The sequence below is a fragment of the Protopterus annectens genome, chromosome 11.part0 (assembly GCF_019279795.1).
Source record: "Protopterus annectens isolate FY-2018-M chromosome 11.part0, PAN1.0, whole genome shotgun sequence".
Lineage (NCBI taxonomy): Eukaryota > Metazoa > Chordata > Ceratodontiformes > Protopteridae > Protopterus > Protopterus annectens.
Genome location: NC_056745.1, coordinates 1,393,847,390 through 1,393,870,362, shown reverse-complemented (window position 1 = coordinate 1,393,870,362; position 22,973 = coordinate 1,393,847,390).

Below are 22,973 nucleotides of genomic sequence, written 5' to 3'. Positions count from 1 at the left end.
TATCCAGCAATCTGCCCTGTGCACACACTTATATGACAGCAGACACGTATATAATATAGTGGAATCCTGTCATAATCAAATATGTTCTGCAGATACCTAAGTGGTTCATAGAAAGTGGGAAAGCAAAGATGATAAAAACCTGCAAACAGTATCAGCAATAAACATTGTGCATCATGAACATTATCATAGGTTCAGAGGTTGATACTAGGCTATCTGTCCTAGGGCATGTACAAGCATAGTCAGAGTGTGTTTGGCTTCTGCAACCCAGTCAAATCAGAACACTGTGCCTGTGAATAGTAGGTCACACAAGATAGCCAATTTACGTTTAGTGTATTGTGCCTCTGTCTAGCAGGGACCCAGAAGATATCCCATGGGTAAACATACGATCACCCATCCACTTGTCAAGATGTCACCTGTAGGTGGTCAGTGGGTGGCTCTGCCTATGCAAAACCAGGACTACACTCTGCAGTGAGTGGAGCCTTTCGGATAATAATCTTTCCTCCCAGCATGTCCTATTAACATCTGTGCTGAGGTATATGTCCCTGGAGTGTGTAGCTCCAAGGGAGTTGGATATCCTGAGGTGGAGCATGTCCATTAATTCTGGGTCAGATATTGCCTTAAACTACAGGCACACAACACATCCGTGTAGGTGGTAAGTGACTGAGTAGAGCTGGAGTTACTGTATCTGAACTGTGCAGGGCATCCGTGTGAGTCCCTACATCTGCTTGATAAGTAACATTTGTGGCCATTACAGTTGCTGCAGGTGTCGGGTAAGGTACATCCCAAATGTGGCATAGTAACCAAGCATGGTTGTGATAAGTATAGGGGCACAATGACCACACGTGATCAACATGTGAAACCATGTGGGATATAGTGGGCTATGTAAAAGTACTGTCTAACCACTTTGGCAATGTGATTGTCAAAGGCAAGAGTATGAACAAGTCATGTCCCCAAACCCGTAACAACTACTACCGTATGTAATGGATTACTACCTATGTGGTAATGCGTGGGCATGTTGTCATTCTCAAAGGGGATGACTATGCAACTAATGGCATGTAGCCATAGGCCATGGCTCAGGCACCAGTCATCCTATATCTGTGAGACCCTGTATGAGTATGCATGTACCAGCTGGAGAGTTGATTATGGCACCTAGTTTGCAGTCATCGGCGAACATGGGCAGCCATATCCCTCCTGTGATAGCCTGTACGTCACACAAATATATACTGAGCAAGAGAGGTCCCAGGACTGAGCCTTGTGGGATGCCATGTGTAACTGGCGTACAGTCAGACATGGCACCTGCAACACTGAGCATGTGGGTGCTATCCCTGATCCAGGTAGCAATCCATCGTGTGAGATATGTGTCGATATTGATGCCGGTGAGCCTATGCATAATGGCAGAGTGGGGTATTGTGTTGAAGGGTTGTGCAAGGTCCAGGCAGGCTGTGTGGACAACCGTCCCAACACTGATGGACCTGGTAACTGTTTAAAGAATACGAACAGGTCCAACAGGCAAGATCTGCCCACAACAATGCTGTAATGTGTAGGATCCAGTGTCTGTAGGTTTCCCATGTCTATGTGCATGAGTCCCATTACAATACACTCCATAGCTTTGCAGAACAGGCTAGTTAGCCTTATAGGCCGATATTGTCTGTGGTCTGTTGTTGTAGTATTCAGTGGAGTGGGACCACTATCGCTGTATGCCATTCCGTGGGTACAAATCCTGCAGTAACTCTGATATTGAACAGTGACGTAATGTGATGGTTACATCTGTCATGAAGGCCGTGTACGACACAGGCCGGGACACCGTCTGGTCCCATTGATACTGTGTTGTCCACTGTGGGGAGGGCAGCACTCACCTGTTTATTCGTGATGTCAGGGAGGTTACACTCTGTTGGGATGGACAGTACCTCCTTAGGGGGGATGGGGGGAGACATCTGCACTGAACCTGTTTGCCAGGATGTTGGCAATGTCTGTGGGTTCAGGGTATGTTTAGTCAGTATGCAGTAACACACAGCATATCAGTGAGTGTCCAGCCAGGTACCTGAATTAACTGAAGAAGGCCTTGTGAGTGTCCGATGTGTCTGGTGCAATTGTCTGTTAGAAGCGGGCCTGACATAAATACACAAGTGATTGTAGCTGTCTGCTAGTACAGATCACAGATGCCTTCCCTCTCTGGGATTGTGCTCTATCATGTAGTAGCTTCCTCCTTTTGTTGTATAGCGTATTAATGGCCGGGGTCTACCAGACAGGTCCCCTGCCATTGGAGGAGTGAGTCCAGTTGTTATTTTGGATAGCACGATCCATGCAGTCCACTAGGTGTCCATAGAATGTGTATGTAAAGGATTCAGCAGTCTGAGCCATACTTACCACTGACCCAGGGTCTCTGAAGGATACCACCGTGGTATGGAGAAGTGTGACGTCTGCTTTTGGGAAGTTCACCAAGATTACCCAGGATGGGTGTGGGGACGGGATATGGATGTCCAGTGAGATAAAGAATGTTCTGACCTTACCAATGAGGGGTATATCGCAGATGTGGAACATAGAGTCCCCATGTTGGTGATGATCATGTCCAATATGTTGTCCCCTCTTGTGGGTGTGGTGACCGGTTGTGCCATAGCATATGAGTTTACAAATAGTAGCAACTGTTGGGCGAGGGTGTTGGGGCCTGAGTACTATCCCCAGTCAATGCGTGGGTATTTGATGTCACCCAATATAATGGTGTTTGGGGAGACCCTCATATTGTCCAGTGTTCCCAGGAAAGCTGAGTGTGGTTGCTGAGTTTGTGAGTGTGGCCTGTAGCAGGCAACAAACCAAAAGGCAGATTTGCACAATGTCAGGTACATATGTATGGTCTGTGATGCTTTGTGCAGTACTACCAACCCGGAGGTATGTGTATCTGTGATGTATATGGATATTCCCCCTATTTGTGTTGGCCATTCCGAGTTTTGTGGTCAGAAAGCATGGTATGAAATATAACCTGGTAGTGCTGGTGTGCATGTGGGAGCCTGAACCATGTGTCTGTTAGTGCACAGATATTGCTATTCTACATACTGAGGAGATTCCTGAGTGGGCGCAACTTGAGGGTAATACATCTGGAGTTGAGCAGCGTTACCCTCAGTGCCATGTACTCTGTAATGTCTATGGAGGTGGGTCAGTGGGTCTGTCTTTTGAGCCCCGCTTAAATAAGGCAGTATGGTGGCAGCAAGTGCCTTAGCCAGTATTCAAAAGTCCAAGGGTGACAGGTGCAAGCTGTCCATAGGAAAGCTACGTGGCATGTCGAGCATGTCACCCCAAGCTGACAGACACTGTATCCCCTTTGAATAACACCAATATGTTAGCCAACTGTTAAACGTGATCAGTTTGTTGGTATACTGAGACATCGTACTTGGTGAGTGTAAGATGCTAGACAAGGTCAGGGTCATACTGGCCTGGGCTACATGATCAGAGAGTTCCTCTATGTATCATGTCATGTGGTCCAGGGAGGAACATCTGAGGTTGTACGCACCAGCATGGACAATGATGGAGCCAGTCCTGGACTTGCTTTGGAGTGACCTGAGTGCATGTGTTATGTGGCAGATCCTGGCACCTGAGAGACAGCTCAAAGTGACTATTCCCTTGTTTGGCCTGGTGAGTGGGATGTCAGTGTGTCTGACATTGTGTCACCTATTACAAGTGTATCAGGTGTGTTGTTTAGCCTGAAGGGCAGTGACTATGTGGCACACTGACATTGTGAACTATGTGATATGTGGGTATTGTAGTGGGGTAGCAGTTGTTTGTGTGTCTGCTTTGGAGGTCTCTGCTGCTTAGGCAGAGTGTATGTAGAGCCTCCGAGTATGTGTATGTGTGATAATATAGTTTGATTGCTGTCGCTATCGGTATATGTGAGACTGATATGTGGTGTGTGTGGTCACCTTCACCACCTGATAGACTATGCCAGTCATGGGTGGAGAGAGCTCAGCCTCCTGTATGTCAATATTGTTGCATCTCTCACATATATCTGAGTGTGTTGGGAGGAGGAGAGGGTTGTCTGTGTACATGAGGCAGATGTGACATTGTGTCATAACCACAATATTCACTAGCTGGACTGGAGAGTATGTGTGTGATGTCCTTTGAGAGGAGTAGCCTTTTTGGAGACTGGGAAAACACATTAAAAGAGGTACATCCCTCTTTGGAATGTCTGATGATGTCAGCATCCTACAAATATTCAAGGAGAACAGAAACCATCCAGTAAAGCATATAGCGCACTGTGTTAATGCGTATCTCTCTAGTATCATAACATAGTTAGGTAGGGGTTTGAATCCTGCAAATGCTGACAGTGTGTGTTAGTGTGTGTGTGTCTGTAGGGGGGGGTGTATGTGTGTGATGTCCTTTGAAAGGAGTAGCCTTTTTGGAGACTGGGAAAACACATTAAAAGAGGTACATCCCTCTTTGGAATGTCTGATGATGTCAGCATCCTACAAATATATCAGGAGAACAGAAACCACCCAGTAAAGCATATAGCGCGCTGTGTTAATGCGTATCTCTCTAGTATCATAACATAGGTAGGGGTTTGAATCCTGCAAATGCTGAGTGTGTGTGTGCGTGCCACAGGTGGTCAATGCAGTGTGGGTTTTGCTTTTACTATGGTATGACATATGATTGAAACAATATGTGCATTGCACACATCCAGTATCTGTGTGGCAAATAAATATGTGTACATGTGATCTCAATCAGTACATAGGTGTGAAGCCTGCATACTACATGAATACATTTGTTTCCTTCGACAGATTGTGCCGCTGCTTCTCAGATCATAGGTCACATATGTATGTATGCGACAAGCCCAGCCACTGTAGTGATCTGTGGCCAAGGTCATCTGTGCCATACACACCCATGACACATACTATAGAGTACTGTGAGTGAGGGTAATTGCCTGGGGTATATGTCAGACATGTTCATACACAACAACGACTGGCAATAATGGACAGTCATTATAGGTGTACAACAGCCCTAATGTGTTATGTGAAACACCGATGGACCCCACAATACCTATGGATATGTGGATACTAAGGGACAGATGACATAACACATGTCTGCCTGTACACATTGGTACCCAACATACATGTTGAGGGCTACCACCTATGTGGTACTGTCGGGATAGTATGTCTAGTAAATGTAGATGACTATGCCATAGGCGGCTTACTACTATACAGCATGTATTGGACAACAGGTATCTGTCTGTATGATACCCTTGTGTAGGATATGCGTCCCGTCCAGGGAATGCAGTGTAGGCCAATGCATGCATTTCCAGATGTGGATGGACATAGCCATAGTGTGTTTGCATGTACCTAAGAGGGCTATATGCCACACAGGTGTGATCCCAGGAACGTGTGGTGGTCAATACCACTGGTTACTGTTCATAGGTTCATAGGTTCATACTAGGCTATCTGCCCTGGGGCAATTATAAGCCTAGCCCGATTCTGTATGGCTTACGCCACCCCTTGATTTGAGTATACTGTGCCCTTTTTAAGGTTTAGTTTACTGTGCCTCTGTCTAATAGTGACATGGGAGTAATCCCTGGGACAAACCTATGATCCCCCATCCACCTATTGAGATTCTTCTTGAAGAGATTCAGTGAGGTGCTCTGCCTCACATTAACTGGAATTCTATTCCAGAGCAAAGGGAGCCTCTGGGTTATGAACCTGTCCCTCCAGCAAGTTCTATTTATTTCTGTGCTGAGGTTCAAGTCCCTCAGTGTGGCTCTAAGGGATTTAGATTTACTGAGGTGGAGCATGTCCATTAATTCTGGATATGACATAGCTTTGTATGTCAGGCATAGATCGCCTCGAAGTAGGCGGTATGCAACTGAGTAGAGCTGGAGTTTTTTTAACCGAGCAGCATATGACATCTGTTTGAGACCCTTGATCCTCTTGGTGAGATACTTTTGGGGTCTTTCTAATTGCTGCAGGTGTCGGGTAAGGTACATCCCAAAAGGGGCATTGTATTCTATGATGGGCCTGATGAGGGATGATAAAGGGGCATGATTACCTCTCTTGATCTAGATGTGAAACCCTTCGTGATGAGGTGGGCTATGTAGAAGGTCTTTTTAACCACTTTGGCAATGTGGTTTTCAAAGGAGAGATTGCTATCAACTTGGGTCCCCAGGTCCCTAATACCTTTCTCTGTACTTAATGGGTTTCCGCCTATGTGGTAATTTGTGGGCACATTGTTTTTGCCAGAGGGTATGACTAAACATTTTTTGGCATTTAGCTTTAAACCATGGCGCTGGCACCAGTTATCTGTCTCTGTGAGATCTTTTTGAAGGATGTTTGTGTCAGCTGGAGAGTTGATTATGGCACCCAGTTTGCAGTCATCTGCGAACTTGGTGAGCCATAGTCCTCCCACGTTTGCCTGTACCTTGGAAAAGTATATACCGAACAAGAGTGGTCCCAGGACAGAACCCTGTGGGACGCCACTTGTGACCGGTTTTGAGTCTGACATGGCTCCAGCAACTCTCACTCTGTGGGTTCTGTCTTTGAGCCAGTTTGCGACCCATCTTGTGACATAGGGGTTTTATATTTAAGCTGGATAGCTTATCTATGATGCCAGTGGGGTATTGTGTCAAATGCCTTTGCAAGGTCCAGATAGGCTGTGTGGACTACCTTCCTTCATCTATGGCTTTGGTGACTGTTTTGAAGAAGTCAACCAGGTTCAAAAGGCAGGATCTGCCCTTGACAAAGCCGAACTGGGTAGGATCTAGTGTCTGTAGGTCCCCAATGTCTTTGTTTATGAACTCCATGATGATCCTCTCCATAGCCTTGCAGACTAAGCTAGTCAGGCTTATGGGGTGATAGTTTCCAGGGTCCGTAGAGGCTCCAACTTTGTGGAGTGGGACCACTGTTGCTGTACGCCATTCTGTGGGCACATATCCTGTAGTGAGGCTGAGATTGTATAGCTGTTTTATTTGAGGGATTAGTTCCTCTCGGAGTTCATGTAGGACGCAACCTGGGACGCCATCTGGTCCCATGGAAGCAGTGTTTTTTGCTTTGGAGAGGGCAGCCTTCACCTGAGCATCAGGGATGTTTGGGAGGCAGCCCTCTGCCGGAATAGATACTTGCTCTTTTGGGGAGGGGCAGTTTGCACTGAACCTGTCTGCCAGGATACTGGCGATGTCTGTGGGTTCAGTGTATTTTTTGTCGTTTAGAATTAACTCAGAACAAGTCTGGGAGTTGCATCCCAGGTTCCTAACATAACTGAAAAAAGCCTTATGATTGTCTTTGGTGTCCTGTGCAATTTTTCTCTCGAAGCTGGCCTTGGAGGATTTTATGAGGGATCGTAATTTTTTGCTAGTACTGATCAGAGATGCCTTCCCTATTAGGGATTTTGCTCTATCATGTAGTAGCTTCCTCCTTCTGTTGCACAGTTTATATATGGCAGGGGTCCACCAGACTGGACGCCTGCCTTTGGATAATTGGGTCTTGGTTTTGTTTGGGATAGCATGATCCATGCATTCCTGGAGATGTCTGTAGAATGCGTTTATATAGGATTCTGCAGTTTGGGCCGTAGTTTCCACTGGCCCTGGGGCCTTGAAGGATTCCACTTCAGTTTTGAGAAGTGAGAAGTTCACTTTTGAGAAGTTTTTCACTGTGGTTTTCTGGGCTGGGGGTGGGTCGGGATGTGGACATCCAGTGAAATTAATTTATGGTCTGATCTTACCAATGAGGGATATACTTCTGGTGTGGAGCATAGAGTCCCCATGTTGGTAATGATCAGGTCTAGTATGTTGTCCCCTCTTGTGGGAGTGGTGACTAGTTGTTCCATAGCATTTGAGTTTATAATTTCCAGGAACCTTTGGGCTAAGGTGCTGGGGCTTGAGTAGTGCTCCCAGTCAATGTTTGGGTAGTTGAAGTCGCCCAATATAATGGTGTTCGGAGAGATCTTCATGTTCTCCAATGTTTTCAGGAAAGCCGAGTGGGATTCCTGACTTTGAGAGGTTTGTCTGTAGGATGCTATAAACTGAAAAGCAGTCTTGCCCACTGTTAGTTGCACATGGATGGTCTCCGATACTTCGTGCAATTCCACTAACCTGTAGGTGTGGATATCCTTGATAAATATGGAAACTCCCCCTCCTTTTGTGGTTCGGTCCGGGTTTTGGGGCCTAAAAGCATGATATGAGGTATAGCCTGGTAGTGCTGGGGTGCTCTCTGGAGCCTTGAACCAGGTTTCTGTCACTGCACAGATATCGATGTTCTCCATACTGAGGAGAGCTTTGAGTGCGTTCATCTTGAGTTTAAGACTTCTGGCATTTAGCAGCATTACCCTTAGTTTCTTGTTCCTTGTGCTGTCTATGGGGGTGGGTTTGACTTTTGAGCCTTGCCTAAAAAAGGCACTATGGGGGTGGCAAGAGCCTTTGCCAATATCCGAAAGCCCAGTGGTGACGGGTTCATAGGTTCATACTAGGCTATCTGCCCTAGGGCATTTATAAGCCTAGCCAGAATGTGTTTGGCTTTCGCCACCCATTTTAAATTTATTTTGCTATGCCCTTTTTCGAGGTTAGTATACTGTGCCTCTGTCTAACAGTGACACAGAAGTGATACCCGGGGTAAACCTACGATCTCCCATCCACTCATCAAGATTCCTCTTGAAGAGAGTCAATGAGGGACTCTGCCTAACCTGGACTGGGATTTTATTCCAGAGTGAAGGGAGCCTCTGGGTTATGAATCTGTCCCTCCAGCATGTCCTATTTATTTCAGTGCTGAGGTTCAAGTCTCTTGAGCGTAGCTCGATGGGATTTGGATTTTCTGAGGTGCAGCATGTCCATTAATTCCGGGTTGGACATGGCTTTATACGTCAGGCACAGATCGCCTCTGAACAGGCGGTATGCCACTGAGTAGAGCTGGAGTTTCTTTAACCAGGCAGCATATGGCATCTGTTTGAGCCCTTTGATCCTCTTGGTGAGGTACTTTTGGGGTCTTTCCAGTTGCTGCAGGTGTCTGGTAAGGTACATCCCAAAAGGGGCATTGTACTCAATTATGGGCCTGATGAGGGATGAGTAAAGAGGCACGATGACCTCCCCTGATCTAGATGTGAATCCCTTCATGATTAGGTGGGCTATATAAAATGTTTTTCTAACCACTTTGGCCACGTGGTTGTCAAATGAGAGATTGCTATCAACTTGGGTCCCCAGGTCCCTAATTACTTCTTCTGTACTTAATGGATTACCACCTATGTGGTAATTTGTGGGCACTTTGTTTTTGCCAAAGGGGATGACTATACACTTTTTGGCATTTAGCTTGAGGCCATGGCTCTGGCACCAGTTGTCTGTTTCTATAAGGCCCTTTTGGAGGATGCTTGTGTCGGCTGGAGAGTCGATTATGGCGCCCAGTTTGCAGTCATCTGCGAACTTGGTCAGCCGCAGTCCTTCTGTGTTGGCCTGTACCTCCGAAATATATACCGAACAAGAGAGGTCCCAGGACTGAGCCTTGTGGGACACCACTTGTAACTGGTTTGGAGTCTGACATGGCTCCAGCAATTCTAACCATGTGGGTTCTGTCCTTGAGCCAGTTTGCAATCCATCTAGTGACATAGGGGTTTATATTTAAGCTGGTGAGCTTATCTATAATGCCCGAGTGGGGTATTGTATCGAAGGCTTTTGCGAGGTCCACGTAGGCTGTGTGGACCACCTTCCCCTCGTCAATGGCCTTGGTGACTGTTTCAAAGAAATCAACCAGGTTTTAGAGGCAGGATCTGCCCTTAACAAAGCCGAACTGGATAGGATCCAGTGTCTGTAGGTCCCCAATATCTTTATTTATGAGGTCCATGATGATCCTTTCCATAGCTTTGCAGACCAAGCTAGTCAGGCTTATGGGGCGATAGTTTCCAAGATCCGTTGAGACACCACCTTTATGGAGAGGGACCACTGTTGCTGTACGCCACTCTTTGGGCACATATCCTGTAGTAAGGCTGAGATTGAACAGTAGTTTTATGTTTGGGTTTAGCTCTTCTTGGAGTTCATGTAGGACGCAGCCTGGGACACCGTCTGGTCCCATTGATGCTGTGTTTTTGCTTTGGAGAGGCGGCTCTTACCTGAGCATCTGAGATGTCAGGGGCAGCACTCTGCTGGGATAGATATTTGCCCTTTTGGTGGGGAGGGGGGGGAGTTTGCGCTGAACCTGTCAGCTAGGATGTTGGCAATGTCTGTGGGTTCAGTGTATTTTTTGTCATTTTGGACCAATTCTGTGCATATCTGGGAATTACCACCCAGGTTCCTAACATAACTAAAGAAAGCCTTGTGATTATCTTTAGTGTCCTGTGCAATTTTTCTCTCAAAGCTGGCCTTAGACAATTTTATGAGTGCCCGTAGTTTTTTGCTAATACTGATCATTGATGCCTTCCCTTTTTGGGATTTTGCTCTATCATTTAGTAGCTTCCTCCTTCTATTGTATAGTTTGTTTATGGCTGGGGTCCAACAGACAGGACGTCTGCCTTTGGAGGATTGGGTCTTGGTTTTATTTGGGATCGCATGATCCATGCATTCCTGAAGGTGTTCATAGAATGCGTTTATAAAGGATTCTGCTGTCTGGGCCGTATTTTCCACAGGCCTGGGGGCTTTGAAGGATTCCACCTCGGTTTTGAGGAGTGTGAAATTTGCTTTAGTGAAGTTTTTCACTGTGGTTTTCTGGGCAGGGGGTGGGGTCGAGATGTGAATATCCAGTGAGATTAGTTTATGGTCTGATCTTACCAGTGAGGGATACACTTCTGGTCTGGAGCATAGCGTCCCCATGTTGGTGATAATCAGGTCCAGTATGTTTTCCCCTCTTGTGGGAGTGGTAACAAGTTGTTCCATAGCATTTGAGTTTATAAATTCTAGGAACCTTTGGGTTAGGGTGTTGGAGCTAGAGTAATGCTCCCAGTCTATGTTTGGGTAGTTGAAGTTGCCCAATATAATGGTGTTTGGAGAGACCTTCATATTTTCCAGTGTTCTCAGGAAGGCCGAGTGGGGTTCCTGGGTTTGGGAGGGTGGTCTGTAGCAGGCTATAAACTGGAAGGCAGTTTTACCCACTGTTAGTTGCACATGGATAGTCTCTGATGCTTCGTGCTTTGCCACCAACCTGGAGGTGTGGGTATCTTTGATGAATATCAATACTCCCCCTCCTTTTGTGGTTCGGTCCAAGTTTTGGGGCCGAAAAGCATGGTATGAGGTATAACCTGGTAGTGCTGGGGTGCTCTCAGGAGCCCTAAACCAGGTTTCTGTTACTGCACAGATATCGATGTTCTCCATGCTATGGAGAGTTTAGAGTGCATGCATCTTGAGGTTTAAACTTCTGGCGTTGAGTAGCATTACTCTTAGTTTCTTATCCCTTGTGATACCTATGGAGGTGGGTTTGTCTTTTGAGCCTTGCCTAAAAAAGGCACTATGGGGGTAGCAAGAGCCTTTGCCAATATCCGAAAGCCCAGGGGTGACAGGTGTAAGCCGTCCCTAGCGAAGCATCATGGCTTGTCGAGCATATCATCCCAAGCTGACAGGCATTGGATCCCCTTTGAATGACACCAGTACTTAAGCCAGTTGTTGAAATTGATCATCTTGTCTTCATATTGTGGTATCATTCTTGGTGAGGGTAAGATGCTACTCAAGGTCAGGGTCATACCGGCCTGGGCTACATGCTCAGAGAGCTCCTTTATGTCTCTTTTCATGTAGTCCAGGGAGGTACGTCTCAGGTCATTCACACCAGCATGGACAATGACTGAGTCATATTTGTACTTGCCTTGGAGTGACCTGAGTGCTTGTGTTATGTGGCGGATCCTAGCACCCGACAGGCTACTCACCGTGACCCTCTCCTTGTTCAGCCTGGTGAGCGGGACGTCAGTGTGCCTGACGATAGAGTCACCTATTACAAGTGTATCAGGTGTGTTGTTTAGTCTTAAGGGCTGTGACTGTTCGGCACACTGGCTTTGTGAGATATGTGTTGCACATGTTTTGTTTTGGGGTAGCGGTTGCTTGGGTGTCTGCTTTGGAGGTCTCTGCTGCTTAGGCAGATCTTTATTTAGAGCCTCCTAGTATGTTTTTGTGTGATTATGTGTTTGGTTTGCTGTCGTGGTAGGTCTATGTGAGACTGGAATTGTAGTGAGTGTGGTTTCCTTCTCCTCCTGACTGGTTATGCCAGTACTAAGTTGAGAAAGCTTAGCCTCCAGTTTGGCTATATGGTTGCATCTCTCACATGTGTTGGAATTTGTTGGGAGGAGGAGAGGGTTGTCTGTGTACATGAGGCAGTTGTAACATTGCCTCAAGATTCCCAGATTCACCAGCTGGACCGGAGAGGAGATTGACAACTGACCTTTGGACATGCTAGAATAATATTGGGAATTCCTTAATAATTGAAAACAAGGGCCAGTGGGGAGTGAGGGTGTAGTGCTTTTAATTTTTAGTGCTGACTTATATAATTGCTTTAGTGAGCAAGTGCCAGGTAACTTAAGTGCAATGTGTTACAGGTAACTTAAATGCAAAAACAACAAACAGTAACTTTCTTTCAAGTGAAACAAGGAAATAAGTACAGTAAGCAATGCAGATATTGCTAGTGATCCACAGAAGTGCTGAGAAGCCGCGTATTAGGTGGAATTAGTGTTCCAGGTGCAAGCCGTCCCTAGCGAAGCAACGTGGCTTGTTGAGCATGTTATCCCAGGCTGACAGACACTGGCTCCCCTTTGAATGACACCAAAATTTTAGCCAATTGTTAAAATCGATCATTTTGTCTTTGCACTGTGGCATCATTCTAGGTGAGGTTAAGATGCTGCTCAAGGTCAGGGTCATACCAGCCTGGGCTACATGATCAGAGAGCTCCTCTATGTCTCTTTTCATGTAGTCCAGCGAGGTACGTCTCAGGTCATTCACACCAGCATGTACAATGACTGAGTCATATTTGTATTTGCTCTGAAGCGACCTGAGTGCTTGCATTATGTGGTGGATCCTAGCACCCGACAGGCAGCTCACCGTGACCTTCTCTTTATTCAGCCTGGTGAGCGGGACGTCAGTGTGTCTGACAATAGAGTCACCTATTACAAGAGTATCAGGTGTGTTATTCAGCCTTAAGGGCTGTGGCTGCTTGGCAGACTGACTTTGTGGGCTATGTGTTGTGCATGTTTTGTTTTGAGGTAGCATTTGCTTGGATGTCTGCTTTGGAGGTCTCTGTTACTTAGGTAGATTTTTATTTAGAGCCTCTGAGTATGTTTTTGTGTATTTATGTGTTTGGTTCGCTGATGTGGTGGGACTATGTGATACTGGAATTGTGTTGTGTGAGGTTACCTTCTCCTCCTGACTGGTTACACCAGTTTTGAGATGAGAGAGCTCAGCCTCCAGTTTGGCTAAATAGTTGCATCTCTCACATATATTTGAACCTGTTTGGAGGAGGAGAGGGTTGTCCGTGTACATGAGACAGTTGTAACATTGCCTCAAAATTCCCAGATTCACCAGCTGGACTGGAGAGGAAACCATTGACTGACCTTTGGACATGCTAGAGTAATATAGGGAAACTGAATTTAAGACAGACCAATAGAGGACAGGGTAATCGTAGAGAGTATAAGAGTAAGTAGTGCTTATGGTTTAATAGTGCTAACTTGTAGGATTACTTAATTGGGCTAGTGAAGGGCCTTAGAATGAGAATATGGTGTTTAAATTGAGAGATAGAGCAGTTCTAAGGGAAAAAGTGAAGAGCAGACTTTGTGGATCCAGGAATAGTTTAAACCCAATTAGGCGGCGCTGCCCGCTGTTGCACTATGCACAAAAACGTGCAAAACCACGCAAAAGAGGGTTTTAAGAGAGGAAGATGAAGGAGTTTTGGAATTGACCCAAAATGGCCAATAAAACTACAGTTTCAAGTCAGTAACCACTCCCACAGGGGCAGGCAGGCTGCTCAATGTTTTTCACTGCCACTGATCAGAGATACTTCCCTTTAGCCCAAGCAAAAAGTGGTCTCCAAGAAACTTACAAACAGTTCAAGAACAGCAAGCCTGTAACTGTACTTTTTTAAATTTCAGAAAAGTGGGATAAAAGCAAGATTTGTTTTGTTTTTTTTTTTTCAGAGATAGCAGAGGTTCACAAGTATCAACAAGTTATAACAGTGCAGTAAATGACCCCACACAAGAGTGCTAGGCCAAAGACAGATAAAATGCAAGTTTTGAAAAAAAAAACGATTTTAAAAATAAGTGCAAACAGGAAATTCAGTAAACAGCTCTAGTATAGTACTGGAAGGATCCAACTTTTACTGAGTTCCCTACAACTGTGTGTCATTTGTCAGGACATCATCTAATGATTGGTTATAGTCATGCTGTTGAGGTGGTGTATACTACCAGACTGCAGATCATTGACAGATATCAACAGTATCACCCACAGCATAGTGTCAACCCATGTCATACACACATGTGTACCCATGTTAGTACATATCTGCAATAGAATGCATACTGGCCATCGAAAGATACCATGAGATGTTAACAATGTGTACAACAGGGTATGTTGCACATCCCATGTGTCCACTATGCACGTACATGCAGACAGTGCGCACACACCATGTTGACAGATGTACACCTGCTAACTTGTAAAGCACACATCACACACGTACTGTCCACTCACTAACACATGCTGGCAACACTGTACACTTCAGACACATGGGTGGACAATACATGCTCAGTCCTAACACTGGTGTAAACAATGCTACAATGACTATCAGAGCTGTGATGCATAATGCCTGCTCAGATATACTTACAAGGATATCATTACACTTTCCTGTTGGCAACTTGCTACTATTGCTACACTGCTATAATGTCACTCTGTGCATCAGAACCATGTTAGCCTATTCCTGCATCAATGTTACAGATGATAGGAGGTGGAACAGTGTCATCATATGCACAGGATGTGTTGTTGGTTTGCTAGAGCCCGACATTGAGCCATCCAATCAACATGTCTGTGTGTGTGTGTGTGTGTGTGTGTGTGTGTGTGTGTGTGTGTGTGCGTGTGTGTGTGTGTGTGTGTGTGTGTGTGTGTGTGTGTGTGTGTGTGTGTGAGGGACAACAGTACAGCATGAGCCAATGTTGATGCAATGTGTGTTTGTATGTGTGAGCCCTAGTTGTTTGGTTAATGTGTGTGTGTCTGCATGCATACAACTCCACCATGTGGCTGCCATATATGGGCGGTTGTGGGACAGCCACAGATTGTACCTGCTAGGCCATACAGATCACTGTCTCTGGCCATGGACACGGTACCTGTGCCTGGCAGGGGTGCTACGGGCAGTATCAGGTACCAACCCTGACTGGGTGCTATCATCAGAGGCAGAGGTATGATGACTGGACCCATGTCCCTGCTGGGACTGGCCAGTGCCACGTGCACATGGTCTAGTAGGACGGTCAGTGGACAGGCCAGCCCCAGCATTGCTGGGGCTGGTACTGCCACTACAGGAGCGGCTGTGATCCGTGGTCCGTTCGCGACGACTGCCAGCTGATGCTGTTGCTGGCATGTGTCCGCGTCAGCTTCTCATCCGTCCCGCACGGTCCTGGCTCATGGCTAACACATTGTGGAGGACATCTAATGTCTCCCTCCAATGGCTATCAATGACCTCAGTGTAATTCTGGATGGCACCGGCAAGGTCACGGATGCTGTCATTGATAGCAGTGTAATGGGCCCACTGCGCCCTTAGTCCCTGTCAGGTGTACCATTCCATATGTGCCTGTGCCTGCATTACAGCCCGGAACATACTGGAGTTGTAATACCTCTGGGGGCACGTCTGCCAGGGGCAATACAACCAGTGGTGCTCCCCCAAGAACCCCTGGACATCCGCCTATGTGGTACCATTCCAGTAATCCGGCTATGGCTGCTGTGAGGGGATGCATGTGCCATGGGTACTGCACTCTCCTGGTCAATGCCAACTGTATGCTGTCCCTCAGCTAAGGCCATTGGTGATGAGAGATGTATTGGCAGTATGAGTGTGCGCATAGATGGGGTTGAACGCTGTGTACTGTCGATTGGTGGACCAACGACAGACCCTGTCAGACCTTCCTGTGCCACAATACATGTCTCATCATCTCCACTATTAGTAGCAGTGACATCAGGTTCCCTGCTGCAATCAGACACCCCTAACTCAGCACTTGTGGAAGGAAGACAGGAAACACACTTCACAATCTGTACATGATGTTAGCACACATGAACATATGCACACATGCACACATGAACATGTGCACACATGCACACAAATACACTACTCACCACAGCACATACACACACCAGCAATCCAACACATACACAATATTGGGTGAAGGTGGGTGACAGTATCACAAGGCAAACAGTCACCTCACATGTGTCAGCATGCAGAATATGTGTTGCTCAAGACCATGCAGTGCAAGTGTAGACGGCCCTATTTAATGACATTATACATGGCTTTGATGCATGCGTGTAGTTGTTCAGTGATTATCTACACCCTGGAACACAATGTGTACATGGTCACAACATTGCTGTGCAAGTATTATCTGCTCTGCAATGTCCTGTGCACCATCACTCAGTGGTATACATACCATGGCTACATGTGTTATCTGTGTGACACATAGATTGCCATGTCTGATTACAGTGTCTGTGTCCATAGCAAATAATAGTGGGCACAGGTGTAGCAAATGCATGCACTGTACAGACGTGGGATGAGTGGTACATGTAGACGTGAAGGAATCCCAATGCTCGACATGGCCATTGTACAGTGGTTATGGTGAGTGTGGGACATATTGCAGATATGTCGGTGCCAACCATGACATGGCATGCTACACGACTGCAACATTAAACACCACACATACCCAATGTGTGTCATGTGACCTATACAACCAATAGCATTCCAGGACATATATGTGACTCTATGTACAGATGGCGACAGCTGTGCATATTGTGTATACTGGCATATGTAAGCACACACCCAACATGCTATGCATATTGTGTATAGGTGCATATGTTTGCACACACACAACAATGAGGTGCAAAGCAAAGACCGCTATGTGTAGTACTGTGGTCACTGTAACTGGATGGGGTGTAGTACCATATGCCATCATCATCATCATCATCATCATCCTGCATCTTGTGGTCACTCACGGCTACTACTGTGTGACAGCCCACCACCTAGCATGCTGTACCTGAACTGCAGTGCCGTGGCTACGTTCAGTATTACACAGCCACTTTGTACATGGGTGTATGAGGTGCCCAATAGGGAGCATTGCCTAACATGACTGTGTTATATGTTGAAGAGAATTGCACAGCCCCATGATAGGCCTCTACCCCTGAGGTACATCATGTGTGTGTGGATGACATGTGGGATACTGAAGTGTGACCTTACAGCGGGTGTGTGGTTACGCCATATGTAGCATGTCTTTGTGTACTGCGTATGATAAATGTGTTATGTTATGTACAGGTGTTGCAACTATGCCTATCTAATGTGCAGTACGGGGTTGCCACAACTGTGTCTTATGCTCTGTGTATTGCATGTCATTGAGGCAGCTACTGACATTACTGAGCTGTGCAACGTCTTACAGCAAACATGCACGGCATGCATTATGCGTAGATCTGTTACGTGTACATGGCCTACACCTCACCTATGACATGCATATTTCGTTACCAACATTGCAGTTATAACACACTCACCAGCATGGATCGGCTGCCCTGCTGTCACACCAGAGGGATCTACGAGAATATGAGAGAGTTTGTCAGTGGCCACAACTGTGGCATTGCTACAGTGGGTATGCTAAACTGCAGTATAACAACATCAACAGTCACAGGTGTAGAGGTATTATTCGAAATATCAGTATTGCACAACACTAGGCAGCAGAACTGCTAAACACGCAGTACACATTTTGTGTAGACATAATCTAACAATACAGTTAACTGTTGTCTACAGATAGGGCATGTTGCCTGCTTGCTCCAGGTGGACGTGCTGGGTGGCTCCGGCCTCCATGACAACACATGTCAGAGGTTGATGTTGCTGTTGTCCAGGAGCCACCACGCTTAGGAGCAGCTCCTCCACTCTGGTGAGGGGGGGGATGAATGGCCACCCCACCACCTGTGGCAAGCTGTTGTCTTTGGATATCAGCCGCACGCCGCCGGACATGTCTAATTAAATCACTGCAGTGATGGCGTACCTGCTCATATGTCCGGTTATGCATGTCTATGCCATTTACCCGACGAACAAGTTCCTGCCACAGTGCAGTCCGCTCCTGCTGGTGCTGGCTGCTTCTGGAGAACAGCATTGTGTACTGCTGCAATAGGCTTTGCAGTATCACCTCTTCCTCTTCCTCTGTGTATGATGGGTTGCGTTGGTGGGCCATCTGGCTGAAAAAGATATGAACAATATGTGTGAGCGAGTCCTGTGGCACACTTTACACCTTTAACCACAGATATCACTTTAGTGACATATATACTATCCTATTGTCTGTCAGAGGTTACACACATTCAATACCACTTATTGGTTCTCGGGCCACAACTAACTAACAGTGCCTGGCACACTCTATATATCACACCACTATACAACAGTACCCGACACACTGTTTGTGACACATTGCACAACTTCAAGACAGGGGTGTATATCACACCAATGCACGAACAGAGATGTCATCCATTGCAAAGGATGTAAAGTACAGGTACAGTAGTACCAGTCAACCACCCTAGTCATTGATGCCATAACCCTGCCTAACAGATGTGTGCAGTTGTTACTATAGGTGGCATACTGCTGTAACAGAGTATATATGTTGCTGGATATACACGTATACTCTGTAACACACATATGATTGCAGCCATTGTACAGGCATAATTACACACACATCAGACAAACATACAACCCACCACTATATGCCAACACAGATGAGCATTACCTGTGTACCATACAGTACTGTGTGCCACTACTTACACACCCTTATGCCTGAGTTTTGTCCACTGTGCAGACTACAGGAAACACACATGGCAGTGTTTCCAAGCAATGTGAACACACACCATACTGTGCTGTTTAGGCCTACAGCTTCAGGTAGTACTACAGTTCATATGGGAGTTGGATTCACCAGCAGTACCACTCACTAAGCATACATGTATTGCTTTAGCCTACAATGAGACACCACATTCGTCAACAAGGAGCTACGTCACATCATATGCCGTACTACTATGTCTGCCTAACAGTACATTACACATCATTTGCTGTTCTCACAGCTAGGATAGTCACTACCATGTCAGATACAACTTCACACTAAGCTATCACACCATTACAGACCTTGCACACATTCAGCGTTACACTTATTCAACCTCACATAGCAGGTATTGCATTGAGTACATGTGTGAGTGCATAGTGTCATAGGTAGGTAATATGCCGTTGGCCCTAGGGCCTACGGCAGCCTAGCCATATGCTACCCTGGCCTTTGACACACATGTACTTTAATTTCACTTGCCCCTGCCAACCAGAACCACAGAAGTGTTTCCTGGGGTGTATTACCAATCTCCCACACAATCATCAGGGGTATTTATGACAACTGCTAATGAGGAGCCTTGTTTGCTATTGCTAAATGGTCTATTCCGGTGTATGGCATATCACTGAGATGGGAACCTATCCCTCCAGCATGTGCTGTTTAGTGAGCTGACAAGGTTTAGGGCCCTAGAGCGTGTATCCCGGAGGGATTGTGATATGTTGCCATGGTGGTTGTCACCCAGCAATGGGTGTGACATACCTCTGTATGTCCGGCAGAGGTCACCTCTGTGTGGCCAGTATGCAGTACAGTGTAGATGTGGTTTTGTGAGTCAGTCTGCATAGGGCATCTGTTTGCGGCCAGTATTACCCTTTGGGAGGTATGCCTGTGGCCTTTTCACCTGGTGTAGTTGTCATGTGAGGTACATACCACACAGGGCATTGTGATGAGTAGAGGGGAACACTGCCCTATATTTCTATAGATGACACACCTGTTGTCATGACACATACCACACAGACTGATTACAGGTGTAGTGTGGCACTGTCTTCATCAAAGTGGAGGCTGCTGTCCACCTGTGTCCCATGTTCCCTTATCACACCTTCACTGTTAGGTAGATCTCTACCTATGTGGTAGTTAATGGGTACAGTGTTTTGGAAAGGAGGAATGGCACTGCAGTATCAACACTTGTCTACAGTCCATGCCTTGGTCACCACACACCTGTTGCAGTACATATGACCCCGTGTCTCTCTTTCTCTCCCTCTCTCTATATATGTATATATATCTATATATATATATATATATATATAGATAGATATATATAGATATATAAATATATATATATATATATATATATATATACACATACATGTACACATCCATTGCTGTACACATGGATGTACATATAGGCACATGTACAGTCCACCTTTCGTGGTGGGGATATCACTTATGCGACAGTTGTGGGATGTACAGTTATGTGATTATATTGCACAGTGTCGTGCAGAATGCATGTGGGTGTCCTCAGCCCATGTAGCATTAGCAGGCCTCACTGGCTGATCTGACAAATCAGTCCCACAGCATTTAACCACCACATGACATATATCAGCACTGCATGCTGTTTTCTAGGCCACACACTACGACCTACATAGATATATGCACATATCAACCTTCAGTGACAGATATCTGTCCACCCTTCACTAACAGTTGCAGTATGTCCCTTGCCCTATGCACATGTGCAGATACAGATAGATACATACTGCTGCCACACATGGATGATTTGTAGTGTGTAGTGTACTCTTCAGGAACATCTACTACATGCCAACACATACATGTGAGTTACATACCTTACCTTTGTATTTCCCTGCTCCGTGTCTTACGGTTTTGTAGGTTTTTATTTATTTATTTATTTTTTGGGTTGTTTGTTTTGGGTTTTCCCCCTCTATTTCGGTTTATGTCTCAGTTTCTCTCTATGTTGTGTCTCTGTCTGTGTCCGTGTCTCTCTCTCTCTCTCACTCTCTATCTCCCAGCAACTGCAATGATAGAATTGCATGTGTGGACTGCAGGTACTGCCTGCTTTTTCTAGGTATCTGCATTTGTGCATGTGACAGCCTCTACACCACTTGCTGCCCACCATTCAGGAATTGCATGCAGCCTGCTGTGTGGTGATTGCATTACTCACTGTGATTGCAGCCCACTGCTATAAAATGCTAGGTTAGGTAGGCGTAGCCCTTTCAGCTTTCCAAGGTGGGGCCCGTGCTTGTTTGCTCTGGACACTGTTGTGTCAGTCAGAAGGTTGGTATATGTCTCTTATCTGAAGCTAGGGTTGTAGCCAGTTATATGCATGTTGTACTCAAACCTGAATGTTGCTGCTTCCAGTACACACTTCTCAGTGTAGACATGTACTCACCCCTCCAAATGCTAACACAGGATACATGGGAGTATGTACTTTATTTCTGACTTACACGATTAACTGCCATACAAATGTAGTTATTGCTCTGTATTCCTGTGGCACATGCAGTGTTTGTGAACTGCTATACTGTAATTATTATGTTACTCACTTCTGAACAGTTTGTGTTGACATTAGCACAGGCTGCTCAACACAACTGGACATAGTTCAGTACTGAGTATGCCTACCTACACCCTGGATTTTGCCTGAATACTCAGGTGTGTTGTACCTTTGGGTAGGGGTGCAGAACTGCAAAGAGCATTTTATATTATCATGTGAGGTTTATCTTACTGAACATACAGGGTTGCTGTGTACCTGTTAGTCTATCAAGGCAAATAGTATGTCTGTGTAACTCACACCTGTGGACATATCCAGATGGTAGCTAGAGGTTAGCCTATTATACTTTGTCTGTGCACCACACCAGTCTTTTCAGCAGTGGCACATTGGCATTGTCACAGTTGTTTGCTAGCAGTACATGGCCACATCCTGTGATATTTCTGTGTTGTACTCCTACATAAGGGCATGCTTGTGGAACTCCTTCCAAAGCTATTTGCAGAGTGTGTAACAGCAGTAATGCTGATATGCCTGTGTGTTTCTGCCTCTGCCAGGCCTCAGATACTCTCAGGTATATATTTGAACGGCCTCAATGAAAGGTACATATAAGTGAGATACACCTGCAATATATTACTGACATATTGCAGTTGAGACTTTCTTGGGAATCAGAGCATATGTATAAGTACACCTTTTCTGATGTACAAGCAGTGTCTACTCTCACCTATTGACATTATTCACTTTGTGTGATTCCACACTTGTCTGCCTACAGTTAGTACTTTTCAGAGTGATTCAGTGGGGCACAGCTAACATTGGTTTACAAATCAGGGACATCCCTGTAAAGCAGTCACAGTTGGGGAGTCTGGCCTCTGCCCTATTCAACTTTGCCAGTATTTATTCTGGTCTGATACTGTGTGGTGTTTGTAATGTGCTACTGTAACATTATTCCCTGCTAGGATGGCTGGTTCTCCTTTCACAGTCATGTCATGCAATTCCACAACAACTGCTGGTAAAGACCCACAGAACAGGATTTGTGTTATACCATTCCTAATTTCCATTTACATTCCCTCATTGTAATGCATGATATATTTATTTCGGAACCAAGTTATTTGTATATCTGCTGTGGCTTAGTGGTAATTCATGCAGTCTATTGTGTCAATGGTCTGGGGTTCGAGACTGGCAGAGGTTTTTTCTTTTGCTGCTGAGCAGAACAAGGGCCCTGACATAAGGTGACTAAGGCACTTTTAAGCAGTTGTAAGCGGGTTTGCGCGATGCTTAGCGACGCTTAGCTAAGCACACACATGCGCACACTCGCTTAAACCCACTTACTACTGCTTAAAAGTGCTTACTCCCGCTAACCCCTGTGCTAATTTCTTTGACAGAAAAGAAAATGGGGAGATAGGAAAGTGGTGAAAAAGGGGGCACAAAGAGGGACAGACAGTAGGTAAACAAGCTTGGGATGTGCAGGACGGGTGTAGGGAAGGTCCATAGCTGTCCATTTCTTTACCAGCAACAGCTGTGCATATGCAATAAATTTGGAGTG